General features: G+C 38.3%; 1 protein-coding gene across 6 annotated transcripts in view; it reads left to right on the top strand.

Annotated features, from left to right (window-relative positions):
- Positions 1–13,703, top strand: part of PDE3B (phosphodiesterase 3B) — a 231,252-nt gene that overhangs the window by 154,994 nt on the left and 62,555 nt on the right. The gene's annotated exons all lie outside the window — the stretch shown is intronic.

Genomic DNA, 13,703 nt, shown 5'->3' with positions numbered 1-13,703 from the left:
CTTTTAAAAGCCAGGAAGGATACCGATCCTTGTGTGAGTTTGTCATAAGTTTTTCTTTACTCAGCTTTCTAATTATGTTAATATAATATTGGAATTGGCACAAATTCTGTGTTAACCACTTTCTGGTATTACTGAGCATGTTTTATACTTTTGAGCTGTATAGTTTCACATTTGAAACAGTAGATGGCAGGATTGGATCATAGCTATTTGTTAAAATTTATGTTAACAGATAATCAGGTGATTATAATTTTCTAGATTCTTAGGTGGTTTATTAATTTGAATCTTGTATAATATATTCAAGCAGGTGAACTCCTTTTTGTAAAAGAAAAATTGAATGAAGTGATGTCTAAAACAGGAATGGATTGAAGTATGAAGAGTACTGTACAGGAAAATGAGCATTGGTCCAAAATTTGCCATGGCCTGAACATCATAGTCTTTTTTTTTTTTTTTTTTTTTTTTTTTTTTTTTTTTGTAAAGGAAGCAGGATATAGGGAAGTGAATGATGTTAGGAACAGAAAATGTAAAAGTATTTCTTAACTATGGGTAGCATTATCTTGAGAATATAGTTGGGTTTTAAAAGGAATGATAAAAATGTTTTATACTTTAACCTTTCATACTGATGTAACAGCAATGCATTTGCAGTTAAAGAAACATTTGATACATTGAATTAAGGTCATTTTTATCCTGCTGCCTCAGATAATTGATTAAAATAGAAGCATAGTCCAGAGAAAACTAATCTTTAACTCTGAAAAGTGTTTATTATATAAAGCTAAATGTAGGTAGATTCTATATAGTGACTTAACTCTCATTAAAACAAAATTTATGCCTCATAAAATATTTAGAAATTTGGAGAATAAATTAATTGGTGGTATTATGTACGTCTATTTTAAAGAGACCAGGCTAGATGTATCTTTTCTAGTTTGCAGAAGCTGGAGCCTCTTGGTAATAAATGTCTGTGTGTACTTTGCACATAGATGGGTTATGATGGGAATATATGAAACATTTACAACCACTATTCCTTTTCAGATTCAAGTCTCTGGATCAGTGCTATCTAATAGAAATTTTTGCAATGATGGAAATAGTTTATATCTGCACTGTCTAATATGGTACTCCCTAGCTACATGTGACTGTTAATCATTTGAAATGTGTCTAGCATGACTAAAGAACTGAATTTTAAATGTGATTTAATTCTTACAAATTTCATTCAGATATAAAGAGCCATATGTGACTGTTTTGTAGATATATGTGACATCCATATTAGTGCAGCTATAGATCTTTAATGCGTAGTGATCTTTTGTTCAGGAATCTTTAGACTTTAGTAGCACAAAACTAATAGACTTATGACTCTGAAATCATCTTGACTTTATATTATAGTACTCCAGAATCGAGACTCATATCCTTGATTTTGATTCTTGAGCTTTGGATTCTGATCACAGTTTGCCTGACTTGATTTCAAAATGATTCCAGTGTTGAACCTCTCATTTCCTGAGCCTATGCCTGAACCCAGATTTCTCATCATTCCAGCTGCTTTTTCATCTGTTACTATTGTTCTGCCCTTATTTCCCGGCACAATGCTGCCATCCTCTAGTGGAGTGGTTGCTTACAAAATTGATTTACTTAGAGACTTGGTGTTATCTTTGCATCATGTTACCTTATTCTACAGATAACAGTTGTCAGATATCTGTCTGCATTATCTTTTATTCTCTATTCCTTCTTCTCCTTTATCACTGTGCCTATACTATTTTATGCTTTCATTACTACTTACTTGGGCTATTGACTTAGCCTCTTAATTCCAGTTTCCATTATCCTTCTTGACTTTATTAATCTTCTCCCTTACACTAGAAATCTTCCTTAAATAAAACTGTGATTGCAGTTGTCCCTGGTTATCCCTGGGGAATTGGTTCCAGGCCCCTCCCCTTCCCATGGGTACAAAAATCCATGGATGCTTGAGTCCTTTATATAAAATGGTGTAGTATTTACATATACTCTCTACACATCCTTTCATATACTTTAAATCACCTCCAGATTATTTATAATACCTAAGGCAACGTAAATGCTATGTAAAGAGTTGTTATACTCTATTTTTTATTTGTATTTTTTATTACTGTGTTTTTTTTCCTTGAATATTTTTGATTTGGGGTTGGTTAAATCTGTGGATGTAGAAACCTCACATACAGAGAGCTGACTGTATATAGTTTTTCTAGTCATTGCATTTTTGGACTCTTTACCAGTCCTATAGAATAACGCCCTAATTCCTAGTGTAGAATGTGAAACCCAATTGTACCTCATGACAAGCTGCAGCCCTTACTTGGAAAAAGTAAATGAACTAACATAGATGAGCAGTCTTTCAAATAATGAGAATAGAAAAATGATATGGAAAGCTTTCTAGGTAAAAACAATAGGCACGTAACTTGTTTAAGACTCTCCCTTGATGTTTTCTGATAATTTTGTTCTTAGTTTAACACCATTTGAAAATTAAGCTAAATTATGTTTCAAAATAACTAAAATACAAACAATGAAATATATATAAGGTATTTGGATAAAAAGTAATACCCTATTTGTGTAAAGAATAATATAGGATTTAATTTTGCTTTTATTCATGCTTTGCCTAGAGAAAAAAGTTAAGTATTATAACCCTGGGAGCTATGATAAAAATAATCAGAAGAAAGAAAACCACAGGGAAGAAGAGTTAGTCCCCGATTGAACAGCGACCCTGTTCTTATTGTTAAGAGTTTATTATTGTTCATCTGTTAGAGGACTTGAGATTTTACTAATTAAGGAGGCCATTCCTTTACAACACCAAAGTATGTTTCCAACATCACCTTCCTCTGCTCTTCTGAAATTCTAGTCAAGCTGAACTATTTGATCTTCTCTCTGTCCATCTGTGCACCATTTTAATTTAAAAAGCTATTTAACTGGAATAGCTTCAGTTCTGTATTCAGCTTCAGTTCTGTATATCCTTAGTTGGGCTCATAAATCACCTTATAAGGATAACACCTGGAGGTCCTTCTCCCTTCTCCAAGGAGAAGTACTCTTTTCTTCCTCTGAATTTCCATAACACGTTCTCTTACAGCACTTTTCGCATTCTACTTTGTGTCAGCCATTACTACTCCTCTAAAGCCTGTTTAATTTCTATAAAGAGTTTGAGATTGCATTAAAATGAATCTTTGAAGACAAATGGCTGCTTAACAAGTGTCCTGCAGAGGTATGGTATCCATATGAGATTATGACCCTTAATCTTGCCTTCTGCTTAAGTTTCAGATCTGGGATGAGATTTCTCTGGTTAGAAAGTTCCAGGAAAGGTTGTTTTCTGGATTTGCTGATGATTAAATTACCCATCTCTGAGTTCTGGTTTTAGTACAGGTTGAATATCCCTTATCTGAAAGTCTTGGAACCAGAAGTGTTTCAGATTTCAGGTTTTGGTATATTTGCCTATGCATAATGTGGTATCTTGGGGACACAACCCAATATTCATTTATATTTCATATATACATAGCCTGAAGGTAGTTTTATATAATATTTTAAATAATTTTATGCATGAAACAAAGTTTTGACTGTATTTTAACTGTGACCCATCTCATGTGGTCAAGTGTGGAATTTTCCATTTGCAGAGTCATGTTTATACTCAAGAAATTTTGAATTTTGGAGCATTTTGGATTTGGGATGTTCAACCTATACTTAAAGTTAAAAGAAGACTGAACTGCTGTTTTTGAACTGAGTGATGGGACCCAGCCTTCTCTGAGGTCAAACAGCACATATCCCGGGCTCACAGGTCACTCCTTTTGAACAGGTTTTCCCTGGGGAAAAAAATAGGCAAGTTGTGTTCAATTACCCTGTGGGCTATCAACTATAGTTACCTCCTACACTAAAGAGACTTGCTTTTAAACCTATGAGTCACCATTTATCTTCGCCGCTGCTGTGTAATCAAATCTAATAACTTGTTGCCTGGCAATAGTATGTACCCTAAATTCTGTGCCTTATAATTTATCAGAGACTTACACTAAGGTTATATTAGCAAACTTGACCCTATTTGAACCCCGGCAATTCAAGAGGGCTAATTGTGTCATCCTACTCAGCTTCTTAAGAGAATAACTCTGTAAATTTAGACATCTACAGTTATCAAGTTTATACAACTGCATTGAAACTGAGTTGGTACAGACCTTGTTAAGGTAATTTGTATTGACTGTCTAGAAGTCAGCTCTTAAAATATAGCTTAGCTCAGGGACCATAACTTTCGACATCTCTTGTTCGTTTGCTTTTGACAACTCATTCCCAAGTGAGTAGAAAAAGAAAAACAAACTCAATTTCTTCCACCATACTCTGACAGCACATTTCTGATACCAGATGTGTGGGGATTTCTCCCCACCAGCAAGCAAGCGAGCAGCAAGCAAGCAAACAATTCTGTAGTAGACATAAGCTAGGTGTCCTATAATTCAATTATTTCTTTTTCTTTTTTTTTTGTGAGACAGAGTCTCACTCTGTTGCCCAGGGTGGAGTGCAGTGGCATGATCTCTGTCCACTGCAATCTCTGCCTCCTGGGTTCAAGCAATTCTTCCTCAACCTCCTGAGTAGTTGGGACTACAGGCACATGCCACCACGCCCAGCTAATTTTTGTATTTTTAGTAGAGACAGGGTTTCACCATGTTGGCCAGGCTGGTCTCAAACCCCTGACCTCAGGTGATCCGCCTGCCTCGGCCTCCCAAAGTGCTGGGATTACAGGCATGAGACACCATGCCCATCCTAATTCCATTATTTCTGACACCATCTACCTGGAGATAGCGTCAGATCATACTGGTTAAGGACTCAGTCCCACGAGACTGATCTCCACTTCTGATGCCAATAGCAAGCCTCAGGTTATTTTGCCTGTGCTTCTGACCAACCTGCTGTAAATCGGGATTCCCACAGCCCCCTCCCTGGGTTCAGGTAATTTGCTAGAGCAGCTCACAGAACTCGGAAGCATGTTTACTGGTTTATTACAAAGAATATTTTAAAGGATACAAATCAACAGCCAGATGAGGAGATACAAAGGACAGGTCTGGAAGGGGCCTGAGTACAGGAGCTTCTTCTGCCCCTGTGGAGTTGGAGTATACCACCCTCCTTGCTTGTGGACATGTTCTTGTTCACTTTCCTGGAAGCCCCCACGTGTTTGGCTATTCGCAAGCTCCTCAGACCCAGTCCTTTCTGGATTTTTATAGGAGCTTCATTTTATAGGCATGATTGAGTAAATCATTGGCCATTGGTGAGCAATTTAAGCTTTAGTCCCTTTCCTCTGGAGGTTGGGAGTCAGCCCCCATCCTCTCATCCTGTCTTGGTCTTTCAAGTGACTAGCCTCCATCCTGAAGCTACCTAGGAGCTGGCAGCCGTCAGTCAGCTCATTAGCATACAAAAAGACACTTTGGAGATCCTCAGGAGTTTAGGAGTTGTATGCTAGGAAACAGGGACTGGACTAAAACCAAATATGTATTTCACAATATCATACCAAGTCTGACTTTAATCACCTTCCTACCAACTATTAATAGTCATTGGAACTACTCGTCTGCTTGTCTTCTGCTTTCTTCGTATTGATTTATGTAATTTCATTGAGGTGTGTATTATCTGGTGCTGGGCCAGGACATGATGGGAAGATTCGGGAACTAATCTGAGAACCTATCATTTGACCTGTAACTCTTAATTCTAAATAGCTAAATGAATGTATGATATACTGAAATTATTGAAAGACCCTGGATCAAGGTAGAAGACAGTGGAGCAGTGCTGTGGTGCCATTCTGAAAGGAGAAATCTCTCTTTGTCTTGACTATTAATCATAGAATCAGGGAGTGGACTTTGGTAGAATACACAGATTTTTCTCCCTTTTTTTGTTTTTTTTATTTTAAACTAGAAGCTTTTAGAATGTGTTTGTATACTGTGAATGATACGGACAAGAAGAATATGTTTATGAGATTTAATTTTGTTTGCATGTCTAAGTGTTTGAAAACTCAGTTCATTATCTTAGTATTATTATTATTATTATCATCATTATACTTTAAGTTCTGGGGTACATGTGCAGAATGTGCAGTTTTGTTACACAGGTATACACGTGCCATGGTGGTTCGCTGCACCCATCAACCCATCACCTACATTAGATATTTCTCCTAATGCTATCCCTCCTCTAGTCCCCCACCCCCCGACAGGCCCTGGTGTGTGGTGTTCCCCTCCCTGTGTCCATGTGTTCTCATTGTTCAGTTCCCACTTATGAGTGAGAACATGTGGTGTTTGGTTTTCTGTTCTTGTGATAGTTTGCTGAGAATGATGGTTTCCAGCTTCATTCATGCCCTGCAAAGGACATGAACTCTTCCTTTTTTATGGCTGCATAGTATTCCGTGGTGTGTATGTGCCACATTTTCTTTATCCAGTCTATCATTGATGGACACTTCGGTTGGTTCCAAGTCATTGCTATTGTGAATAGTGCCGCAATAAATATACATGTGCATGTGTTTTTATAGTAGAATGATTCATAATCCTTTGGGTATATACCCAGTAATGGGATTGGTGGGTCAAGTGGTATTTCTTGTTCTAGATCCTTGAAGAATCGCCACACTGTCTTGCACAATGGTTGAACTAATTTACACTCCCACCAACAGTGTAAAAGTATTCCTATTTTTCCACATCCTCTGCAGCATCTGTTTCCTGACTTTTTAATGATCGCCATTCTAAGTGGCATAAGATGGTATCTCATCGTGGTTTTGATTTACCTTTCTGTAAGGACCAGTGATAATGAGCATTTTTTCATATGTTTGTTGGCTGCATAAATGTCTTCTTTTGAGAAGTGTCTGTTGATATCTTTTGCCCACTTTTTGATGGGATTATATTTTTCTTGTAAATTTGTTAAAGTTCTTTGTAGATTCTGGACATTAGACCTTTGTCAGATAGATAGAGTGCAAAAATTTTCTCCTATTCTGTAGGTTGCCTGTTCACTCTGATGGATGGTAGTTTATTTTGCTGTGCAGAAGCTCTTTAATTAGATTGCATTGGTCAATGTTGGCTTTTGTTGCCATTGCTTTTGGTGTTTTAGACATGAAGTCTTTGCCCATGCCCATGTCCTGAATGGTATTGCCTAGGTTTTCTTCTAAGATTTTTGTGGTTTTAGGTCTTATGTTTAAGTCTTTAATCCATCTTCAGTTAATTTTTGTATAAGGTGTAAGAAAGGGGTCCAGTTTCTGTTTTCTGCATATGGCTAGCCAGTTTTCCCAACACTGTTTATTAAATAGGGAATCCTTTCCCCATTGCTTGTTGTGTCAGGTTTGTCAAAGATCAGATGGTTGTAGATGTGTGGTGTTATTTCTGAGGCCTCTGTTCTATTCCATTGGTCTATATATCTGTTTGGTACCAGTACCAGAGGAAAGAACAGGCAGTAATGATTGCTGTTATGCAGCCTCTCCTGGTGACACCCAGGCAAACAGCATGTTTTGGTTGCTGTAGCCTTGCAGTATAGTTTGAAGTCAGGTAGCGTGATGCCTCCAGCTTTGTTCTTTTTGCTTAGGATTGTCTTGGCTATGAGGGATCTTTTTTGGTTCAATGTGAAATTTAAAGTAGTTTTTTCGAATTCTGTGAAGAAAGTCAGTGGTAGCCTGATGGGGATAGCACTGAATCTATATATCACTTTGAGCAGTATGGCCATTTTTGCGATATTGATTCTTCCTATCCATGAGCATGGAAGGTTTTTTCATTTGTTTGTGTCCTCTCTTAATTCCTTGAGCAGTAGTTTGTAGTTCTCCTTGAAGAGTTCCTTCACAACCCTTCTAAGTTGGATTCCTAGGTATTTTATTCTCTTTATAACAATTGTGAATGGGAGTTCACTCATGATTTGGCTCTCTTGTGTGTCTGTTTCTGTTGTATAGGAATGCTTGTGATTTTTGCATATTGATTTTGTATCCTGAGACTTTTCTGAAGTTGCTTATCAGCTTATGGAGATTTGGGGCTGAGACAATGGGGTTTTATAAATATTGAATCATGTCATCTGCAAACAGAGACAATTTGACTTCCTCTCTTCTTAATTGAATACCGTTTATTTCTTTCAATTGCCTGATTGCCCTGACCAGAACTTCCAATACCATGATGAATAGGAGTGGTGAGAGAGGGCATCCTTGTCTTGTGCTAATTTTCAGAAGGAATGCTTCCAGTTTTTGCCCATTCAGTATGATATTGCTTATGGGTTTGTCATAAATAGCTCTAATTATTTTGAGATACATTCCATTGATACCTAGTTCATTGATAGTTTTTAGCTTGAAGGGGTGTTGAATTTTGTCAAAGGCCTTTTGTGCATCTATTGAGATAATCATGTGGTTTTTGTCATTGGTTCTGTTTATGTGATGGATTACACTTATTGATTTGTGTATGTTGAACCAGCCTTGCATCGCAGGGATGAAGCCTACTTGATCATGGTGAGTAAGCTTTTTGATGTGCTGCTGGATTCTGTTTGCTAGTATTTTATTGAGGATTTTCACATGGATATTCACCAGGGATATTGGCCTGAAATTTTCTTTTTTTGTTGTGTCTCTTCCAGGTTTTGGTATCAGGATGATGTAGGCTTCATAAAATGAGTTAGGGAAGATTTCCTCTTTTTCTATTGAGTGGAATAGTTTCAGAATGAATGGTACTAGCTCCTCTTTGTACCTATGGTAGAATTCAGCTGTGAATCTGTCTGATCCTGGACTTTTTTTGGTTGGTAGGCTATTAATTCCTGCCTCCATTTCAGAACTTGTTATTGGTCAGTTCAGGGATTCGATTTCTTCCTGGTTTAGACTTGGGAGGGTGTGTGTGTCCAGGAATTTATCCATTTCTTCTAGATTTTTTAGTTTATTTGTGTAGAGGTGTTTATAGTATTCTCTGATGGTAGTTTGTATTTCTGTGGGATCAGTGGTGATATCCCCTATATCATTTTTTATTGTGTCTATTTGATTCTTTTCTTATTCTTCCTTATTAGCCTGGCTAGTGGTCAATATATTTTGTTGATCTTTTGAAAAAAAACAGCTCCTGAATTCGTTGATTTTTTGAAGGGTTTTTCATGTCTCTATCTCCTTCAGTTCTGCTCTGATCTTAGTTATTTCTTGCCTTCTGCTAGCTTTTGAATTTGTTTGCTCTTGCTTCTCTTGTTCTTTTAATTGTGACATTAGGGTGTCAGTTTTAGATCTTTCCTGCTTTCTTTTATGGGCATTTAGTCCTATAAATTTCCCTTTATGTACTGCCTTAAATGTGTCCCAGAGATTCTGGTATGTTTTGTCTTTGTTCTCATTGGTTTCAAAGAACATCTTTATTTCTGCCTTCATTTTGTTATTTACCCAGTAGTCATTCAGGAGCAGGTTGTTCACTTTCCATGTCATTGTGTGGTTTTGAGTGAGTTTCCTAATCCTGAATTCTAATTTGATTGCACTGTGGTCTGAGAGACTGTTTGTTATGATTTCTGTTCTTTTGCCTTTGCTGAGGAGTGTTTTACTTCCAATTATGTGGTCAATCTTAGAATAAGTGCAATGAGGTGCTGAGAAGAATGTATATTCTGTTGATTTGGTGTGGAGAGTTCTGTAGATGTCTGTTAGGTCCACTTGGTCCAGAGCTGAGTTCAAGTCCTGAATATCCTTGCTAATTTTCTGTCTCATTGATCTGTCTAATATTGACAGTGGGGTGTTAAAGTCTCCCACTATTATTGTGTGGGCGTCTAAGTCTCTTTGTAGGTCTCTAAGAACTTGCTTTATGAATCTGGGTGCTCTTGTATTGGGTACATATATATTTAGGATGGTTAGCTCTTTTGCATCGATCCATTTACCATTAGGTAATGCACTTCTTTGTCTCTTTTGATCTTTGTTCGTTTAAAGTCTGTTTTATCAGAAATTAGGATTGCAACTCCTGTCTTTTTTTTTTTTTTTTTTTTTTTTTTTTGCTTTCCATTTGCTTGGTAAATATTCCTCCCTTGCTTTATTTTGAGCCTGATGTGTCTTTACAGGTGAGATGGGTCTCCTGAATACAGCACACTGATGGGTCTTGACTCTTTATCCAATTTGTCAGTCTGTGTATTTCAATTGAGGCATTTAGCCCATTTATGTTTAAAGTTAATATGTGTGAATTTGATGCTGTCATTATGATTCTAGCTGGTTGTTTTGCCCTTTAGTTGATGCAGTTTCTTAGTAGTGTCGATGGTCTTTACAATTTGGTATGTTTTTGCAGTGGCTGGTACTGGTTGTTCCTTTCCATGTTTAGTGCTTCCTTCAGGAGCTCTTGTAAGGCAGGCCTGGTGGTGACAAAATCTCTCAGCCTTTGCTTGTCTGTAAAGGATTTTATTTCTCCTTCATTTATGAAGCTTAGTTTGGCCGGATATGAAATTCTGGGTTTAAAATTCTTTTCTTTTGGTGGATCTTGAGGTCAGGAGTTCGAGTCCAGCCTGACCAACATGGTGAAACCCTGTCTCTAATAAACATACAAAAGTTAGCTGGGCGTGGTGGTGCACGCCTGTAATCACAACTACTGAGGAGGCTGAGGCAGGAGAATTGCTTGAACCTGGGAGGCGGACGTGGCAGTGAGCTGAGATTGTGCCACTGCATTCCAGCCTGGGTGACAGAGAGAGACTCCATGTCAAAAAAGAATATTGGCCCTCATTCCATTCTGGCTTGTAGGATTTCTGCTGAGAGATCCGCTGTTAGTCTGATGGGCTTCCCTTTGTGAGTAACCTGAGCTTTCTCTCTGGCTGCCCTTCACATTTTTTCCTTCATTTCAACTTCGGTGAATCTGACAATTATGTGTCTTGGGGTTGCTCTTCTTAAGGAGTATCATTATGGTATTCTCTGTATTTCCTGAATTTGAATGTTGACCTGTCTTGTTAGGTTGGGGACGTTCTCTTGGATAATATCCTGAAGAGTGTTTTCCAACTTGGCTCCATTCCCCCTGTCACTTTCAGGTACATCAATCAAACGCAGATTTGGTGTTTTCACATAGTCCCATATATCTTGGAGACTTTGTTTGTTCTTTTTTATTCTTTTATTTATTTATTTATTTATTTATTTATTTATTTTTCTCCGATGTTATGTTTTTTTTTTTTTTTTTAATTATACTTTAGGTTTTAGGGTACATGTGCACAGTGTGCAGGTTTGTTACAAATGTATCCATGTGCCATGTTGGTTTGCTGCACCCATTAACTTGTCATTTAGCATTAGGTATATCTCCTAATGCTGTCCCTCCCCCCTCCCCCCACCCCACAACAGTCCCTGGAGTGTGATGTTCCCCTTCCTGTGTCCATGAGTTCTCATTGTTCAATTCCCACCTATGAGTGAGAACATGCGGTGTTTGGTTTTTTGTCCTTGCGATAGTTTACTGAGAATGATGGTTTCCAGCTTCATCCATGTCCCTACAAAGGACATGAACTCATCATTTTTTATGGCTGCATAGTATTCCATGGTGTATATGTGCCACATTTTCTTAATCCAGTCTATTGTTGTTGGACATTTGGGTTGGTTCCAACTCTTTGCTATTGTGAATAGTGCCGCAATAAACATACGTGTGCATGTGTCTTTATAGCAGCATGATTTATAGTCCTTTGGGTATATACCCAGTAATGGGATGGCTGGGTCAAATAGTATTTCTAGTTCTAGATCCCTGAGGAATTGCCACACTGACTTCCACAATGGATGAACTAGTTTACAGTCCCACCAACAGTGTAAAAGTGTTCCTATTTCTCCACATCCTCTCCAGCACCTGTTGTTTCCTGATTTTTTAATGATGGCCATTCTAACTGGTGTGAGATGGTATCTCACTGTGGTTTTGATTTGCATTTCTCTGATGGCCAGTGATGATGAGCATTTTTTCATATGTTTTTTGGCTGCATAAATGTCTTCTTTTGAGAAGTGTCTGTTCATGTCCTTCGCCCACTTTTTGATGGGGTTGTTTTTTTCTTGTAAATTTGTTTGAGTTCATTGTAGATTCTGGATATTAGCCCTTTGTCAGATGAGTAGGTTGCAAAAATTTTCTCCCATTCTGTAGGTTGCCTGTTCACCCTGATGGTAGTTTCTTTTGCTGTGCAGAAGCTCTTTAGTTTAAATAGATCCCATTTGTCAATGTTGGCTTTTGTTGCCATTGCTTTTGGTGTTTTAGACATGAAGTCCTTGCCCACGCCTATGTCCTGAATGGTATTGCCTAGGTTTTCTTGTAGGATTTTAACGGTATTAGGTCTAACATTTAAGTCTTTAATCCCTCTTGAATTAATTTTTGTATAAGGTGTAAGGAAGGGTTCCAGTTTCAGCTTTCTACATATGGCTAGCCAGTTTTCCCAGCACCATTTATTAAATAGGGAATCCTTTCCCCATTGCTTGTTTTTGTCAGGTTTGTCAAAGATCAGATAGTTGTAGATATGCGGCATTATTTCTGAGGGCTCTGTTCTGTTCCACTGATCTATGTCTCTGTTGTGGTACCAGTACCATGCTGTTTTGGTTACTGTAGCCTTGTGGTATAGTTTGAAGTCAGGTAGCGTGATGCCTCCAGCTTTGTTCTTTTGGCTTAGGATTGACTTGGCGATGCGGGCTCTTTTTTGGTTCCATATGAACTTTAAAGTAGTTTTTTCCAATTCTGTGAAGAAAGTCATTGGTAGCTTGATGGGGATGGCATTGAATCTATAAATTACCTTGGGCAGTATGGCCATTTTCATGATATTGATTCTTCCAACCCATGAGCATGGAATGTTCTTCCATTTGTTTGTATCCTCTTTTATTTCATTGAGCAGTAGTTTGTAGTTCTCCTTGAAGAGGTCCTTCACATCCCTTGTAAGTTGGATTCCTAGGTATTTTATTCTCTTTGAAGCAATTGTGAATGGGAGTTCACTCATGATTTGGCTCTCGGTTTGTCTGTGATTGGTGTACAAGAATGCTTGTGATTTTTTTCTCCAATCTTCTTGCTTTATTTCATCAAGTTGATCTTCAATCTCTGATACCCTTTCTTCCACTTGATCAATTAGGCTATTGATACTTGTGTATGCCTCACGAAGTTCTCGTGCTGTGTTTTTCAGCTCCGTCAGGTCATTTATTTTCTTCTCTACCCTGATTATTCTAGTTAGCAATTCGTCTGACCTTTTTTCAAGGTTCTTAGCTTCCTTGCATTGGGTTAGAACATGCTCCTTTAGCTCGGATTAGTTGGTTATTACCCACCTTCTTGAAGCGTACTTCTGTCAGTTCATCAAACTCATTCTCTGTGCGGTTTTATTCCCCTGCTGGTGAGGAGTTGTGATTATTTGGAGAAGAGGCATTGTGTTTTTTGGAATTTTCAGCCTTTTTGTGCTGGTTTCTCCCCATCTTTGTGGATTTATCTACTTTTGGTCTTTGACGTTCGTGACCTTCGGATGGGGTCTTTGAGTGGATGTGCTATTGCTTTCTGTTGTTAGTTTTCCTTCTCACAGTCAGGCCCCTTTGCTTCCAGGCTGCTGCAGTTTGCTGGAGGTCCACTCCAAACCCTGTTTGCCTGGGTGTCACCAGGAGAGGCTGCAGAGCAGCAATCATTACTGCCTGTTCTTTCCTCTGGAAGCTTTGTCCCAGAGGGACACCTGCCAGATGCCAGCCAGAGCTCTCCTGTATGGGGTGTCTGTCGGCCCCTACTGGGAGGTGTCTTCCAGTCAGGATACATGGGGGTTAGGGACCCACTTGAGGAGGCAGTCTGACCCTTAGCAGAGTTTGAACACTGTGCTGAGACGTCCGC

The sequence above is a fragment of the Symphalangus syndactylus genome, chromosome 6, assembly GCF_028878055.3.
Source record: "Symphalangus syndactylus isolate Jambi chromosome 6, NHGRI_mSymSyn1-v2.1_pri, whole genome shotgun sequence".
In the NCBI taxonomy this organism is placed as follows: domain Eukaryota; kingdom Metazoa; phylum Chordata; class Mammalia; order Primates; family Hylobatidae; genus Symphalangus; species Symphalangus syndactylus.
Note: the sequence above shows the minus strand (reverse complement) of the source record. Positions and strands in the feature narration are given on the sequence as shown.